The sequence below is a fragment of the Abramis brama genome, assembly GCF_963993115.1.
Source record: "Abramis brama genome assembly, chromosome: 15".
NCBI lineage: Eukaryota > Metazoa > Chordata > Actinopteri > Cypriniformes > Leuciscidae > Abramis > Abramis brama.
The window spans coordinates 15,262,923-15,282,049 of record NC_139977.1 but is presented as its reverse complement, the minus strand read 5'-3'; the positions used below and the strand labels follow the sequence as shown (position 1 = coordinate 15,282,049).

The following is a 19,127-nucleotide window of genomic DNA, read 5'->3' as shown; positions in this document are numbered from 1 at the left end:
GCTTGTGTCCTGAAAATTTTAAAAAACTTTTAGCCTTTTATGTTCAAACTGGAGTCATACAAAGATAAAGAGACTCAAGAAGAAGTGACAACATGTAGACAACATTTCTGAATGGTTAGTTGATGAATTTATGTAGCTTACGTGTAGTTATCTTCTAGTCATTGATTAGCATATTCTGTCATGATAATCTATAAATCACGTTCCTGGGGGCGGGGTTTATGTAAATTTTAGGGTTGGTGATGTCACTAACCCGGGAGGAAAGTCATGTAGTCCCTACCAGCCGTTTGTTGTAGTCCTTAAAAAGCAATTTCTTTAAAAGCAAATATCTCCCTTTGCTTTGAACTTTGAGCGTTGTAACTGCAGATGTTGTTTATGCTCAAACAGCAACATTACACACTAACTAAAGTTAGAAAAGTTAAATCATAATCAACCACCCCTTTAAAACGCATTAAGCTTTTAGCGCCACTCACCAGGCATTTCAATTCAGAACTCGTATTAAAACGTTGCCATATTCACGTTCATCTGTTCTGGAAAAAACTAAACATGCTTTTAGCGCCACTCACTGGACATATCACTTTTGAAATAGTCGCAGAACGTGGACGACGCAACAAATTCATGCGTTTTGCAAAAATGTTGCCACAGATACGTTTTTCCAATGAGCCTGGGCTTAAACCTCTCTGCTGACAAATCTCTGCTCATCTGGTGGTAAATATTTTCACAGTTAAAGTTGCGGTCAGAAATGACTTTTGTTTTTGAAGGGTAGAAAGCAATCCTCTTTATGCTTTGATATTTACCCTCAAGTCTAAAACTAAAAACAATTTGCTGAGCTTCAAAGAAGATCCAAACCATTCTAATGGACCCTCCTCCAGCCTTTCCCAAGCAATCAATGCCTTGCTCATGATCTTTTATAAGTTTTGAATTATTATAGACAAGGACCCCTGGTGCATCATACCACTTTGTTTCCTCTCACACTGATTCGTACCACATGTCTTCCAGCGGAAAGACAGAGATGGAGGATAAGAGTTAGCATCCACAGGACCTCCTGCCCTCCAACTTCTCGTCTCGGACATCTCTTTTTGCCACGTCAAACGCAGATAAAAGTCTGGCCTCCTAGTGGGTTTAAAGCTGAAAAGATGAGTTATGTAGCTTCGGACAATTTGTTCGCAAATGAAACCTCTTCAGTGTAGCTTTGAATGCAGAGCTAATTAAAAAAATACCAAGAGTGTAGAATTTAAAAATGGGCTAAAATTAAAAGCACACTACAAAAGGTGCAATCATTTTTCAAATTACTCCTCAGATGACAACACCTCATTTCACCCTTTCCCCCTTCTGTGACCCGTCAAGAAAAGCGAAAGGTCAGAAGTTTTACAGACGTCTAACCACATCCATCTGGACTGACGCTGCCATATCCAATGATATATGAATGGACACCATAGACTTCACCTGAAGAGTATGGACAATTCAGCATCACAGACACAGCGAGGGGCATTCCTGCCTGTCTGTCTGCATTTCTCTCTTTAGATTGTCTTGTCACCCTTCACACTCTTTCTAACGGTTTCTTCATGTTTGTGAATGAGTGATGCACCACAATGATTCTGAGATGCAATGTGCAAAATGTTCTTTAATCCAATCATACAGTAGAGCTAAGATCACACAACACAAAACACACTCAAATCATACCTGATTCGCCCTGAGGACAGATACACTGCTGACCTGTAAGAGAATAAATTAAAAACACATGCTCCACTGAGCATCCATGCAGGAAACAGGAGGCAAGTCAAATCTAATCCACACTACGCTTGTTATAGGGTCAATGATGTGATGCTCATTTTAATTTATTGAAAAATACATTTAAAAAAAATACACGACTTGAATACACATTTTTATGAGCATGTTTTTAATTTCTGTATTAAAATTATTTTTTTGCATAAAGTAAAACATAGAGTGATGACTTTAAAGTATCTTCTGTTAAACAAAATAAGAAAAGTAAAATCTTCATCCTGTTTAAAAGTTTTCACCCCCCAGATCTTAATGCATCGTGTTTCCTTCTGCAGCATCAGTGAATGTTTGAACCTTTTTTAATAGTTGTGTTCGAGTCCCTCGATTGTCCTCAGTGTGAAAAGATGGATCTCAAAATCATACAGTCATTGCTGTAAAGAGTTCAAATATGAAAACTTAACTTTTGCAGGAATTGGAGGATTTTTCTGAAGAACATTGGGCAGTTTAACTTCTCAGGACAAACAAGGGACTCGAGATCAACCATCACAAAACAAAACAAAAAACAAATGGTATAAAAGTTTATCAAAACCATATGAAACCGACAAAATTTCAAAGTGGTTTAAATAAGGTTTTTCTTCTTTATCATGGACACTATCCAACCTCTCCAGTTTAGTCAGAAAGAAATTTCCTGCTTTTTCATAAAGTATGTGTTTTGGTTGTTTATTTAAGGATTGTGCCTTGTTTACACTCACCATCAATATCTTAGGGGTATGTTGGCTTCCATTGCGCAGTTAATCGTTTAACCTTCTCAGTGAGGGTTTATGGTGGATATGTGCGGGAAGGGCGCATATGGCGATAGTTATTTGTTTTCTTTCTTTCTCTCAATCCTCTGATGGGCAGAAAGCCACTGTGTTAATGTTTATTCTGCCTGAGTTCTCTTAACTAAGAAAACATTTGGGCTGTGGCTGCTGCGGGTGTGGATGTCTATAATGAGGGACAGACGCATACAGGATAGCGAAGACTGAGGCTCTCCGGCAGGATTTGTTGTGTCTGTTGCTTTCTAACGCGTCCTAAACACAGAGTGAAAATCCATTACAGTGAAGGTCAGTTGCATATGCATGCACCATAAATCCTGAGCCACTGCTTTCCAAATCCTAAGCCCATCCCGCCCTCTCAAGAAAGACCAATCATCTGCAGTAGATCTTGAGGTAACCTCCCGACCGCCTCTTTGGTTTAGGCCGAGCCCTGAGTGCCCAGTCAGACGTCCCTTTGGGGGCTGTGTTCGAAAACCACTGCCGTTTCACCAGTTCCAAACCTACGGTAATCCACAGCTATTAGAGACCCATTAGACACGGAGGAAATGCTTCCCATAATTGTGCTGTACTTCCCAGCCCGACTCCACCAGCCTCATTCCCCTCTGTAATCATAATGAATGAGCGCTAATTAATGAGCGCTAGCAGAGCGCGCAGCTGCTGAAAAGCCCACTCAGTAATGAAATTGTGTTTATTCCCCACCACAACTGTCTTATTTAGATCGTTTGCAACCAAATACGGAAACTGGACACGTGTTGTGTATAAACAAATGTAAACTCAGTGGACATGGACCTTAAAGTCTTTGTGGAGTAATCAGCAGAGGTAATGATTCAAAGAGAGTGCTGCTAAATGCTTTGGTTTAACTGGGCATGCTGGACTTCTCTCTGTTCCCCAGGCTGTAGGAAGGCTGGGGTCAGAGGGTTCAGTGCCCTGATTTGAGGCAGGACAGGAGCCAAACCTTGACCCACAAAGTGCCACTGATGCCACTAAAAGCAATTCAGCTAAATCTAACTTTAAATCTAGGAATGCTGTAGAAAAGAAATTATAGTTTACCTCAGTTTTTTTTTCCATAATAATAAATACTATTTTTAAAGTTTATAACTTTAAAAGTTTGGAAACATTATTATTTTTGTATACTATGTTTTTGAAAGAAGTCTCTTGTGCATTTATATGATAAAAACAAAACAAATTTTTTTAAAATAAAAGTTTTTTTATTTTAATATACTTTAAAATATAATTTATTTCTGTAATGCAAAGCTGAATTTTCAACATTATTACTCCAATTTTCACATGATCCTTCAGAAATCATTCTATGCTGATTTATTATCAGTGTTGGAAACAGTTGTGCTGCTTAATATTATTATTTTTTTTAAATCGAAATAATTATTTATTTTAGTTCATTCCAACTTTTACTAATACATTATTCAATATTGAATATTGATTAATATCAGTTAATATTGTTAATATTATTTCATGGAGCTGAGCTAACATGATGATCAGTTGTAATGCATTAATTATATAGGCCTATTTCATACAGACATTCATAATATTTTTATATGATAATAAATGTAATTAAATATATGACATATTTGAGTTTCGCTTAAAACCATGAAAATGAAAAGCACTGTTCTGTCTTTTGTAATTTTTCAAACCAGAAAAAAAGCATCAGTCTATGTCCCAGCTGTACAGCATCACTATGTATGTGTCAGTATTATCCAGGAAGCACTGTGGTTAAAAGAAAAAAAAGATTCACAAAGACTCAAAAGCTTAAAGACCAAAGTGGAAAAAGCCTCAAAGAGAGAATTACGCAATATGTGAATTAAACGCGGCCCTAAGAACGTTATGCAAACTGACATTCTCGAAAGGTTACATCTTCCAAGGCCACTGTGGGAGCAGAGCACAACAGATGGGCAATAGATCTAGTCAGATTCATAAAATGATGATCTGATTTTCACTCTTAAATAGAACAAGCAAAATTAGCACTGAATTCATATTCAATGCTACCAAAATGCATTCAAAAACAGTTCACTGATGCTGCCTAATGGATAACAGGTGTTTCTCATTTAAAACATGTGCCCTTTGGGGGGAAATATCATGAATTACATTTACTATCGGGAAATGAGAAACAAATAGCTTCTTAAAATGACTTAATGACATCATCATGTTTGAAGGTATTTTGGGACATTTAGAGTGATTAAAACTCTCCAATTATTTTTATTTGTGCAGTTAGGGTAATTTGTTTTGCTTGGAGATTTAGAGTGAGAATGTGAGAGAGAGAGATACTTTAATGGGTCGCCCCTAGCAATGCAGTGATGGTGCAGCAGGTGCTGTGCTGCACTCCTGCAGTGAATAAACATCACGCTGGACAGGGCGTTGATCTATTGGCCATGCCAGGACTTTATACCAGAGCTGGCCAGTTGCAGCTGTCCAAAGCAGCAAATGGCCCACATTCCAAACATACTGCGGTTGGTAGGTTTGTCTTTCGTCATGCAGGTGGAGGGCCACATTCCTCCTCAGTCTTCACTTCTTCGGGAAAGGTCAGGGCCATTTACTCCTTTCCGACAATCACTCTTCTGTGCCAACACACTCTCATGGCAATGCGTCACTATTTGACATTTTTGTGAATTGTTAGCTATTTCATATGATATCCCATGCATACGTTTTCATACAACCGGCTTACATTTCCGTATTCCGAATCCATACGAAATAGCCAAATTATAAGATCGGATTGATTTCCACACATTAACTCAGACTAAGCAGCCTTAAAGTCAGCATGAAATGGCAGGTTCCGAGTCTTTTCTTCCCTACTGTGATTTTTTTCTTCCCTATTGTATATTCAAGTGAAATGGCTTCTTGAACAAGAAAAATGACTTGATTTTGTCCATTGGGAATTGATTGGATGGTTGTGGTTTGCTATTGGTCGAGCTCATGTGAGTGACAGGTTGTCCTGCCCTTGTGCTAGAAAACACGTCATCAGGGACGAGACCAGATGTAAATGCTCTCCGAAACACATTTGAGGCTGATTTAAATCACTCAAACCACTTCAGGAGGTGGTTTGAGACATATTCCAGATGAAACTAGCCAAGTGTAAATTATTCTGGTTGTTGAAGCCACATTATGTAAATTTTACTCCTCCCAAAATGGTAAAATAAATAAAAATGAACGTGTTATAGGCTACCAGCTCCCGATAGCCACATATGACAGTGCTACTGCAACATGCATCGCCACAGATATGACCTGCCGCAGATGAGCAGCCTATCTCCTCAGCAAACTGCCACAAAATAATCTAAAAGTTCACCGTCGCATCCTGAAGGCTCAACACACAATCAATTAAAGAACAGATTTATATTTGTTTTACAGAGACACATTTATGTGGTCAAGTGTAAATGGAAGAGATTTAACATAAAGATAGCTATCTGATAAGTAAAAATGCATGAAGTGACCAGAAGTAAACAGGCCCATAGACGCTAAATGCAGCTCCAGGATATCGGACATGCATTCACCAAATAAATATGCGCTAAATAACTGTTGATTGGCCTGAACCAGCATAGTCCTTACAAAAAAATGGTGACCTATGGGTTATGCATAATAACAGGAACATTTGAAGGACGATTTGAAGTCTGACAGTAATTGTCTTGAAATTGATTGTTGAAGGCAGTGAATTTGTTTCAAAAGTGGTGCTTTGATGGTTGTAGCGGCGGTGCTTTCAAGTGGATGAAATTAGAGACAACTTTCTGTAGAGGGATTTTAGTGTGCTGACAGTCTCACATAGGGGTTTTCAAACTTTATTATTCCAAGGACCCTTAAATAAGATGATCCTGTTACAAAGGATTCCCTTTTTAAATATAAAGACATACATGTTCATGTACAAAAGTAAATAATAAGCAGTTGCACTGTCAGCAGAAATATCAGACTGTCAGCATAGACTGTCCCTCTGTTTCTACACTCATTCGCTTTAAAACACATTCATTTAAGATATTAATGTTAAAAAAAATCAATAGTCAACCTCACTAACTGAACAGTCAACGGCCCACCCCTAATTCCTATCAAACAAAAATAGCTCTATCCTTTGTAAAATATAGAAATAAAAAGAAAGTTGCTCAAGCCCTTAACTCTACTCCTAAAATATGATTAGTTGATAAAATGTTGATCTAGGAAGTTAGGAACATGTCGTACTTGAGTAAATCATGCTAGGCACGTGAAGTGTATGAGGAGACCATCCCAAGATCACTATAGCTTCTATAAAAATCACCAAACCTTCTCATAGGCAATGATCACACTGTCAAGCTTGACTATGATGCTATTTTCTTCTAGAATCAAAATGTTTTCCTGTTATCACAGTAAAGCTGCTTTGAAACAATCTGTATTGTAAAAAGCGCTATATAAATAAAGGTGACTTGACCTGACTATTTGTGTATCCGATCTATCTGATCTAAATCTGATCTAAATAATATGTTGTGTATCACAACTGTTCAGATCCGATTTGTGTGTCCCGTCCTGTGGCACTTTCGTTTTCCGGAATATCTGCATTGGTTTCTATGGCAATGACGTTTACGTTGGTGTGCCAAAAACAACAACTGTATCTGCAATACAGATGTTATCTTATTTACATCATGACAATATATTAGCCACAGCATTGTACTAGCCTACGTCTTCTGAGGCAGCAGCAGAAACATAGGAAGCTGGTATGCGTGGCTTTATTCTGTGCTGTCATCTCCGCCATTCTCAAAACATTTCTGCACTGTATTGTAATTTTCGGCTCAATCGGCTCAACAACACAACTTTGTGTTAGCAGCAACTTTCAGCATGTGTACTATAAAACCATCTGACATTTAAATTTTTTACATGGCGTGAGAAAAAGACATAAACCATGCAAAATCCGATCGGATTTCCATAAATGCGATTTGAATAGGATTTCAAACCACATATGACTGTAGCTCAAAACAGATTTGAATTTTTGGCAGTTCCCACTTGTTAAACATGATCAGATTCCAATCGGAAATATACAAATATCAGATTTGGACTGACAGTCTGAATGAGGCTCTAGTGACCCTCCGTTCACCCTTACAGTCTTGACAGAGGATCAGCTAAAGAGAAGTCAATCAAACTCCAACCAAACCAGCTGTCACTGCCTCTAACTGGCAGCATAATGATGTGAAAGTCTGCTAAACCTCAAAAACTGAGACTGAAACATGTGAGAGCTTTCACACAGCTGTCACTGCTTGGACTTAATCACATTCACCCAAATGACAGATTGCGTAGGTGTTACAAGGCCGTGTTTGACTACTACATATTCAAAGCTAATTTAAGTGTCCTGTCTGCAGCCATGTTCCATAAGCCTGGACTGTCCCTGCATCTATCACAAATACTAGGTCCTTTTCCACATCAGTTTGACATACTCCTCACATCAGGGGTGCTGACACCCGACCGGCCTCTATCAGCGGGGTGGCGTAACCAGACCATTCATCTAAGCCATCACTCACAGGGTGACAATTCTTCTCTTCTACACTGCGTCTTTAACCCATGCATTTCTGGGCTCAGCTTACAGCCGCTTTTACTCTTAAGCTGGAATCAAATTCTTTACCATGAATCCTAAAGTAGACAAGTGCAAAAACTCCAGCAAAACACTTTCCATTGATGTTTTTTTTTAATCTATGTTGCAATGACTTCCGAAGCACTGAGTTCCTGTTTAGATGTGTAATGCAGCAGTATTAGTCTTTCTAATATTGAATTGTCTTCGTTGGCTGCATTCAATAAAGTGCCACCAGTGTAGTCTGATTCATGAACAAATGACTGGTATGCGTCGGTCCTCTTCATGAATCAGTACAAATTGTCAAACTTTCACTGAATGAACCCACTGAATCTGTCAGATCAGTAACTGAATCAACATATTCAAGTTATCATGACATTCAGTGACAGAATATTTTAATAAAACACTTAAATACATTTCATACACTATGATTCAAATACTGTGAATTATTTATTAATAAAGTTTTTTTTCTATTTGAATATGACAGTAGTGGCCAAAAGTAATGTCCGGCCTAGGAAAATTGACATGCTTACCTTTTTTCAAATACTATAAAAAATGTGTTACACATTTTGTTAGCATATTGTGTAGTTGTGCTTGGAGTAATTTTTTTATTTGTGATAAAGCAATGAAACATGCCAAATGGAGCGGACAATTTTTGGCATGGCTGCCATTTTGTCACAGTGTCTGACATACTCATGAACTGCATTTCCCATAATCCTTTGTCTGAACTCATCACTGATCATTGCACACAGCTGTTTCCACTCACATTGTTTGTACCTGTCTATTTATACCCTGTCTGCTTCTGTGATTGTTGTGGATTCCTTGTTTGATGTCATGTCGCACTTCTGTGTCCCAGGCCTGTTCGTGTCTTGTCTTGGACTGCCTTTGTATGGATTTTGACCCTTTGCCTGGACTGGATTACGATTACGGAATACCCCATTAAAACTGCTATTGGATCTTACCTGTTTGTGTGCGTCCCATGACACATTTAAGAAATTCTGAAGACATGCAAAAACAAGAGATAACCAACAAAATATTAATAACTGATTATGTTGTAGTCAATTTATGCTTTTCCATGTTAGCTTCTTGTTTTTTTTTTGTTTGTTTTTTTGCATAAAATAAAACCTGTTGCTGTAGTTTGCCAGATAAAAACCTTAACCAAGTTTAGTGTTTCGATGGTTTAACTGAAAACAAACATCCACTCCGGACATCACTTCTGCCTACAACTGTTTTTAAAATGTAATTTATTCCTGTGATATCAAAGCTGAATTTTCAGCATCATTGCTCCAGTCTTCAGTGTCACATGATCCTTCAGAAATCATTGTAATATGTTGATTTGCTGCTCAAGAAACATTTCTTATAATTTTCAATGTTGAAAACAGTTGTTCTGCTTAATTTTTTGTGGAAGACATGATATATTGTTTTCAGGATTCTATTCTTGGATGAATAGAAAGTTTAGAAAGAATTTAAAAATCTTTTGTAACATAATAAAGGCCTTTACTGTCACTTTTGATCAATTTAATGCTCCCCTTGCTAAATAAAAGTATTTGGTTAATGAAGATTTGACTTGATTGAACTCGTCGTATGAAAAGTGACAAGATTTTTCAGTTTTAGGGACGTCGCCATCTTTGATATACTTTGGTCACTGCTGATATGGAGACTGGTAAGAGAATACGGGATTGACTCCGATTGCACGTTTATACAGACAGAATTCGAGACGCTACTACAAGCTGCTGTTTGAGCGGCACTATTTCGAGACTCACACCTGTAAGTAAATGCGGTTGTCAATCCCAAAAACTGGCAGTGTGAAGGTAGCCAAACTGAATAAAAAAAGTAACCAAATCAAGAGTTTGTGAGTAATTGAATCAAATTGGGAAATCTAACAATACCCAGTCCTTCACAGAATTGACCCTATTTCCTTTCTTAATACGTGTTCCTGGTCGTTTTGTGGATGATACATCTGTACATTTTTCATAAAAAAAAAAAAAGAACAATCTTTCATAAACATAGCCTAATAACTTGTTCTGCTTGAAATCAATTTCCTTTTTAGCTGATGTCAACTACCTGTAATATGGAGACCACTCCGTTCTAGGATCTGGTATGAACTAGTTCTGGTGTCCAATGCCCACTTTTTTGTGTACTTTAAATGTTTCCTGGTCAAAATTTCTCAACCTTTAAATACGGCATTTACTCTAAAGCCTATAAATAATTATGTCAAATAACTTAATGTGAAGCAGACTCAAAAAGTTATGAATCTCAGATAATTTGAGCTGAATTACATATTAAAGACAGAAGCCTTTAAAACATTCAAGTGATGTCAGTCCATCTTGTATGGGGTTCAGAGCAGGTGTGTATTGTAAAAAGAAACACATTGACAACGGATCAATGAGTGTTAATAACCCTGACCTGATCTTCAAAGGTGGACCAGATCCGCGAACAGAGAGTGATACCTGATGTTAACTGTCCAACAATAAATGCACAGGAAGGATTCGGTTCTACTGGGTTTACTTTTACAACCTGTACTCCCAGTCTTTCCTCATTAACTGAACGGAGTAACGACAATAACATATGTAGGCCAGAAGCCCTGTCAGTCTCCTGAGTTTCCTCCTGTATCTCTGCTGTGCACAGATCTCACACTCTTTCCATTAGAAGCGAAGGAGGGAAGACGCCACTCCAGAAAGCTTAAATCTCGATGCGTGGTAATGAGAAACACAGGTCTGAAGTCTGGACCATATTTCATCAGAAGTGCTGTGCTACTGGTGTACACCTGCACTGCCCGTGATCTCTGAGGCTCTGGGAAAGCCGGGTGCTAAGTATCTGTTTAGGTTAATAGTTAATACAAGCCTTCAAACATTTCACAGAGGTCGGTCATCTTAACAGGCTCTTAAAAACAAGAAGTAATAATAAAAAGACAGCGGAGCAACACTTATGGGGCTTCGCTCGGTTCTCATGCACCAAGCAAACACTGAGGATATGTATACTCAAAATCTCTTACGTCTGAACCAGGGGTCTTTGACCTTTTTCAGACTGTTGAGCCTGAAAAAAGTACTTGCCATATAAATGTATTTACATACTTTGTTGTGATGCTTACATTGCAAAGGCACTAAAATAATCATTAATAAGTCATCCATTTTACAATGTCTATGGCCCGAGGCGCTGGGATAAATAGCATCCCCGCAACCATTAAACATTTGGCTGAACTTTAGCTTTGTAACTTTAGGTAATGATAAAATGACCAAAATATTGAAAAGCTAGTTCACCCAAAATTGAAAATTCTGTCATCAATTACTCACACTCACCCATAAGACTTTATCTTAGGAATTACAAATGAAGATCTTTTTGATGAAATCTGAGTGATTTCTATCCCTCCATAAACAGCCACACTACTACCACTTTGATGCATCAAAAAGTTCATAAAGAGATCGTAAAATTAATCCATATCGAGCGGTTTAGTCTAAATTTTCTGAAGAGACTCGATTGATTTATATGATGAACAGATTGAATTTAGGCTTTTATTCACATATAAACATTCCTCAACTCACACATCAGTTGTGGTAAACAGAAGCTCAAGCATGTTTGCTTGAAGTGCGAGAAACAATGAGGTTCATTCTGAGCTTCAACAAGAACCAACAAAGTTCATTCTCGTGTTAAGCAGCACATTTGAGCTTCAGCAAGAACCAATGAGGTTTGTTCTCAGGCGTCAAGCAAGTTTATCTTTATATACTGTGTGTATATATATATATATAATAAAAAAAATTATATAATCGAAACTGTAATGTCAAAATCTTTACTTTACTTTACTTTTTAACAATTTAATATTAGTATTATTATTATTACTACTACTACTACTATACATCTCCATTTTCAAAACCTCTCACAGCTTACTGCTGAATTACAATCCTGCTGATATTCAGTACAATGGAACTCTTTTTGTGTGACATTGATTAATTTTTACAACTTTTCAATGCCATGAACTTCAGAGTTCCATGATATAAGTGATGCAGATCAGATACGGTTAACTGAACTTTAGCGTCCACAGTAGTGATATAAAACAAGGTTCAGTAAACTCAATGAAGATTCACTGGAATTACTATAATCACATTAGCAGATGGCTAAATTAAATGCTCCCGGTCTTGGATGAGCATTAATAGAAATCCAAGCCAAACTGAGACAGATGCACTGTATTACTAAGTGGAGGAGACAGAATAATCAAAAGTGAAAGAAGGTTCAGTAGGAATCATTTCCTGGGCAGTGGATTAACTGTAAACAGACAGTTTGTGTGTATAGTTGCAGATGAGTCACTATCTAGATTGTCTGGTGAGTAATGTGTGATTGTGTGCATGCTGACAGGAACAGATGTGCTACTGAGTGAATGGCAAGAATTGATGTCAAACTGTGCAAAGCAGAAACACCTGAAGGCTCACTGAAACCGGGGCGCACATAAAGATAAAAACAACACTGTATTTTCATAACCATTCCTCTGGCCTGTCAATAAACAGCATGATACCTGAGCCTGCTGAGCAAAGAAAAGCAGTAGACCAAGACTATTTGTAATATTAATTTACAGAATGATACAATGTTTGCATGTTACGCACATTGTAAATAAAGCATTATTCTTTAACCAACATACAGTACATTCTTTTTGTCATTTATTAATCACATCATCTTTATCATCATTTTACATTTTTATTATCTGGTGTTTTTAGGTTGCAAAACTGTTAATATTGTTAACATTTTTAATTGTTAAGATCTGGATAATATGCTGTAATAATGTACAAAATAATATAATTTAATTGAATAAATTTCTAATTAAAAAAGTATCATATAATAATAAAATAAAATAAAATAAAATAAAATAAAATAAAATAAAATAAAATAAAATAAAATAAAATAAAATAAAATAAAATAAAATAAAATAAAATAAAATAAAATAAATAAAATAAAATAAAATAAAATAAAATAAAATAAAATAAAATAAAATAAAATAAAATAAAATAAAATAAAATAAAATAAAATGTCTATTCTGAGAGCAGAAAGAACGTAATTGCACCCCAATGATGCATGTTGTTTAGATGACATCACATTTTTTTAGTTGTGGTCTGACCTTTAGTTGACTTTGTGTGGTCTGTGTCCAAGCTGACAGGGGAGCCGTCGGTCTAGATAACAGTCGAAGGTCTCACTAACTCGAGCTATCCTGGTTTAACACGTAGTAAACATTACTCCCTTCACATTGTTATACTTAATCTGTTGATTTCCATCACTCATTTAAAGTACTCATTCCAAGCCAAAACACAAAACCAGACTCACATTGTTTAGGCAAACCGCTAATCCAGCCCAACACTTCAATGACCTCTCAGACATGGGATGTTCCTCTGTAAACCAGACTCAACATTTTTAGCGTTCAACAAAAGGCGTGCAAGAAAGGGAAAAACAAATAGAGGGTATTTATTCCGGCTCATTTAATTTTCCGAAACCTGTCTTGTTGTTCCACTATAGAACAGCATAAACAAACAGAGTAAAACAATGACCAGCACTTACATTTTCTAAATAGGCGGGAGAAACAGACCCACCTCTGTTCTCTAACACATACTAACATTCTCACCACGGCATGAACGCTAGGGGGACGTCCGGAAGTTTGTTTTTCTCTGTGAAGGATGAGAGTTATATGAAGGTCTGTGATGTGAGTCACCAAAATGTCTACATAGACACAAAAACGCACATGCACACTACCTGAAGAGACATCCTTAAACACATTCTGCATTTGAATCTCTAAACACAATCAATACTAAGAGATCAAACTGAAAGCACAATGTCGGATCCAAATTGTGTCTCTCATATGCGTGGGGAAAAAAAATAAATAAATAAAAAAGAATAATCAATGCCAAGTTTAACTGAGGTAATACTTTGAGAAATTTTTTTGGCCAGTCTTTCAAATTCCCCCTTGCCTAGGAAATATGCATTCTAAAACTATACATATAGGTCACTATTGTTTTTGTTTGTTTGTTTGTTTGTGTTGTTGGTTGTTTTTAAAGAAATACTTTTATTTAGCAAGGGCGCATTAAATTAATCAAAGAAAAAATTATTTCAAAACTTTATTTATTTTGAAAACTTTATTTATTTTGTTATTTTGAACTTTCTATTCAAAGAATCCTGATAAAAATGATGACAAATGAACACAGTTTCCACAAAAATATTAAGCAGCACTGTTTTTAACATAAATAATAAAAATAAATATTTCTTGAGCAGCAAATCAGCATATTAGAATGATTTCTGAAGGATCATGTGACACTGAAGACTGGAGTAATGATGCTGAAAATTCAGCTTTGCCAACACAAACACAATTTTAAAAGATGTTAAAATAGGAAACAGTGATTTTAAATTGTAACAATCCACAATATTTCCGTTTTGACTATTTTTGATCCAACTGATACAGCCCTGGTGAGCATAATAAAAGCCTTCTTCCATTTTCATTTAAAAAAATTAAAACCTTAAATGTTTAAACAGTACTGCTTATTGGATTTTTGTTCACACTTTAGATTAGGGTCCGATTCTCACTATTAACTAACTATTAACTACGACTTTTGCCTCAATAAACTCCTTATTACTGCTTATTAATAGTTAGTAAGGTAGTTGTTAAATTCAGGTATTGGGTAGGATTAGAGATGTAGAATATGGTTATACAGAATAAGGCATTAACATGTGCTTTATAAGTACTAATAAACAGCCAATATCATAGAAATATGCATGCTAATAAACAACTAGTTAATAGTGAGAATTGGACCCTAAACTAAAGTGTTACTGAATTTTTATTAATTTATCTTGAGATGCCACAATGCAGTTTAACACTTAAACACGTTATTTGTCTAATAGAATGTTTGAAATGTACTTTACAACTGTGTGTAATCAACAGTTGCGGTCCAAAACAGGATCATGTTTATTTGACACAGCTGAAGCTCACTAGCAGCAGACAAAGTCTGACTTAGACTATCAGAGGGATGCCAGACATTCAGTATACAACCCCCACCACCAAGTGCTAGAGGCCTACACATTCACTCAGACTCAAAAAACACAAACACAAACCGGCCTGCCAGAGCCAACACACACATATAAACAAGCTGTATACGCTTAATAGAAAATACAGGAAAAACTTTCACAACAAGAGTCTGTTTATCCTGGGAGAATTTATCATAAATTTCAACAGGTCAGCCCAGTACACTTATAAAATATAGTGTGTTTTTCTTCCAGTGAAGAAAAGTAAAAATATAAATGACATCTGTTGAATTGCTCTTCAATAGAGTCTGGTTGAAGGAGGAAGGCAAAGCATCTTATCTCTCAGTCAATCAAAACAGGCTACAATAACACACACAATTAGGAGATTACCATCATCCCAAATCCAACAACTGCACGCAACTCGGACTTAGTCTGCAAAATAGTCTTCACACGGATTTGAATTCTTTCTCTTCAGATAACTGAATGCAGCTGCACTAAGGCCATGTCTCGCTGATGCTTGTTTATCAGACGTCCCAGAATGAATCAGTACAGCAGTGCACAGAACTGAGAGAGCATGGAGAGTGACTGGAGGTCCACATGTAGTGTTATGAAGCTGCCTATTTCATTCAAACTCTACTACAGCAGCTTTTTAACCTTTTTGACTCAAATGCCCCCCATGGTATTTCTGTTGTAATAATGGCAAAGCTGCTTGTTTTCAAAAAATTTTATTAACAGAAACTGGGATTGTCAATATCCCAAATTAATTAACCTCAGTTCTGTTTGTGATTACAGAAATGTCAAGAACTGTTTGTTTAATAAATTGAGTTGTTATGGGGGAAATAATAAAAGGAATATTCAGTTCACATCTTGATTTTGTACTTTTTTGCATTTTAGTCAAGTTTAACAGTTTCCCCTAGCCTGGCTCCGCCCTCCTACGTACTTTCCGCTCAATTTTCATTTTCCTTCAGTGCTCCGTCTGGGTTTGCGGTATATTCTTGGGTTTTCTCCGGTAAATTTTTTGGCGGTCCAATCAGCGAACAGAGGGAGTGGCTGAAAATGATGACGTTGAGGTGCACTAGTTTGAGTTGTAGACATACGTCTCGACCAAACGTTAGCGATTGGTTATGGCAGATCCAGAGTGGCTCTGGGCAGATCCAATAGTTTTAAACTTCAACAGACTACCCGCCTTCAAGGAAGTTAACGCTTGTCAATGGAGAGTGGCCAGACTCTTTATACAAATGAAATGTACGAGAGTCTGGTAGGACCAGGCTATGTTTGCCCGGCATTGACAAAGATTTCCACTGTTATATGGTAGGGGGCGCTATTACACATCTTCTGAAAGAGTACTGAATCTCCTGATCAAAACACTTGCGAAGATGAAGCAGAAACAAGCGATAACATATGTAGGCAGATGCATGTGTAAAATAACACGATCATCAACATTAAACAGCATATAAATCAAAACCTAATGTTACCGAATGAAATGTCGACCCAGGACGAGCTATAGGACTGTACAAGCTTTGGGGATGTTGATAGACGTGATTATTCCATCTATGTTTTGATCATCTTTCTGAATCTGATCTGGATGTAGTCTTTGACAGAAGCACATTTTTCTCAGCTTTTTGCTCAAAATGTTGCTTTTTTATTAAACTTAACCACATTCAAGTGTTGATTAAAAAAAAAATGCATTAAGCTAGAATAAATTTATTTATTCATATTTACACGTATTACGTGTTCAGTTTGAGCGTAGTGTTTCTTTACATAGTGACATCGCCAACTACTGGCTTGGCATGAATAATACAGCGTTTTTAGTCGTGCTTGCGAGTCAATGTGAACGGGGACCGTTTTGACAACGTTGTCCTCTGTACGAGAAACGTTTCAAAATGACAAAGGTAACACTTCTCCTTTTTTTGCTACATCATTGTCGTGTGAACGTAGGCTACCCTTATTTTACATTTGTAATCATTTTCCTGCGACCCTTAGATGTTTGCTGAGGCTCCCTGGTTGAAAACCATAAGCTTTGTGCTTGCTATGGCTAGTACTATAGCTCACACAGCGTAAAAATGTTTACCGTAAAAAACGGTAAAGTTGCTTGATTGATAACTGGGAATGATGAGGAACCATTACTGTCTTTTCATGGTTTTACATTAAATTAAGCAACATCTAAACTAAATAGTCCAATTCTTTTTCCTTTTTTTAATCACTCAAGACCAGTTTCCAGAAAACCCCGAGGTGAAAACGATGTAAAACAAACCTCACAGCTTGACAGTAAAAAACGTTTCAGGAAAATGGCAAGATCTCCCCATGGCACTGAAAAAAGTGCAACCCTGTTCAAAATCCCAGTCTAGGAAACAAGACTCCACAGCTCCAAGTTTCTGCCGTGGACCATGCAACCCAAAAGTACAGTTAGGGGAGAAGTTTAAAATGTGAAAAGACATGGCACGCTGCCACACAGATGGGGGATACAACAGAGGGAGAAAATAAATTCTCTGGCTCGCTGGAGGCATTTGGGAGATTTGCAATTAAGATTAGGCCTGACGATGCTAGGACAAGGACCAGGCTCCTTTAGTACACACAATTATGCAAACAGACAGCATGATGTGCGGCATGTGTGACTAAACCGGCGACAGGACCCCATTGAAAGATCAAGAATAACTGGGAGGAAATGGGATATGTGAATGAGATAATAAAGAATGGTTCAGTGCAGAGACTAGAGTAAATAAAGATAAATTCTCTCTTCTGTCTCTCTGTGTCCAATACAGATTTTCCAATTTGGGTTTAATTTAAATTTAACTCTAACCAATTATCTGATTTGATTCAGAATCATTAAGGTACATTTCATTGTCCAGTTTGCTTTTATAATGATCTATCTGAAAGAAATGATCTCTCTGCTAATGCTGTAAAATATACATGGCAGAATTTAAAAATTAAAATGAATAATCTTTCTATTTATTTTTAAAGAACCAGCTCAAAAGAGTTATTTATTTTGTGAATAGGACTACTCTGCTTTTGATTCACTAAAATAACCGGATCATAAGAGTAATTTGTTTATGAATCTGACAACACTTTTTAATCATATTCAAAACAGACTTCACTCTCACAATCACAACTCTGATAAAAACAATTGTATATGATATGACACATGAAGATAAATGAATGATGATAGAATCCAGTAAGCTGTTATGAGAACACTGAATTACTGGCTTACTTATATTTCAGAGAGCCTGAGAATTGGCTCTGTTCTGCCAACTGCAAGTGCTTAACGAGCATTTTAACACTTGTTTAACAAATTAGGAGACGAATTAAAACAGCAACAGCCCTGCCAACTCTTCTGTGCATGTAGACCGAAACAAACAAACAGCTGAGCCAAGATCTGATGAGTAAAAACTCTTAACCCCTGAAAAAAAAGGTCTTCACAGGCATGAAATTCAGGACTGCACCACAGAGAGAACACAGCGCTCTTATCGTTTCTAAATAGACATCATCATTGAGATTAAACAGAAAAGATAAGGTTGATTACCTTTGACAAAGAGGAAAAACATTGAATGTGCTTTCATGGCAGTTATCAAATAGTTACAAAAGCACCCTGGTTTACTGTAATTGGAGATTTTTAAAATCATGGATTGAGCAAGGAGGTATAAATGTTCTCCAAATGTAAAATCTTGTGAGGTGTGAGATGACGGGGAGAAAAAGCGAGAGTCTTCCATATGATCAACAAATCACCTATTTTTTCTTATTATCAGACCTAACATGCCATAATTGCTTCCATATCTCCTCTCTATTTTCAGTGGGCACATGGCCTCACATTTCATTCAAATGAAACTGGGAAATATTGCAGCCAAACAGGGAGGGAGTTTTTACAGTGATGTTGGGAGTATGGCAAAATGCCCTCCCACAAACTACAGACAGATGCTTTTAATAAGCCGAGAGTACAGAACCCATACCGCTATTGCCTTTATTTTCTATTTATTCAGCTAGATCCTGATGGAGATACATTCTGACTACCTATTTCGCAAAACCAAGCAGCTACAGACTCATGTAAATAAAAAGTAAAAAGAAAAGTTTGTGCCACATGT

General features: G+C 36.8%; 1 protein-coding gene across 1 annotated transcript in view; it reads right to left on the bottom strand.

The window, feature by feature from the left end:
- col23a1b (collagen type XXIII alpha 1 chain b) overlaps positions 1 to 19,127 on the bottom strand; it is a 94,227-nt gene that overhangs the window by 68,259 nt on the left and 6,841 nt on the right.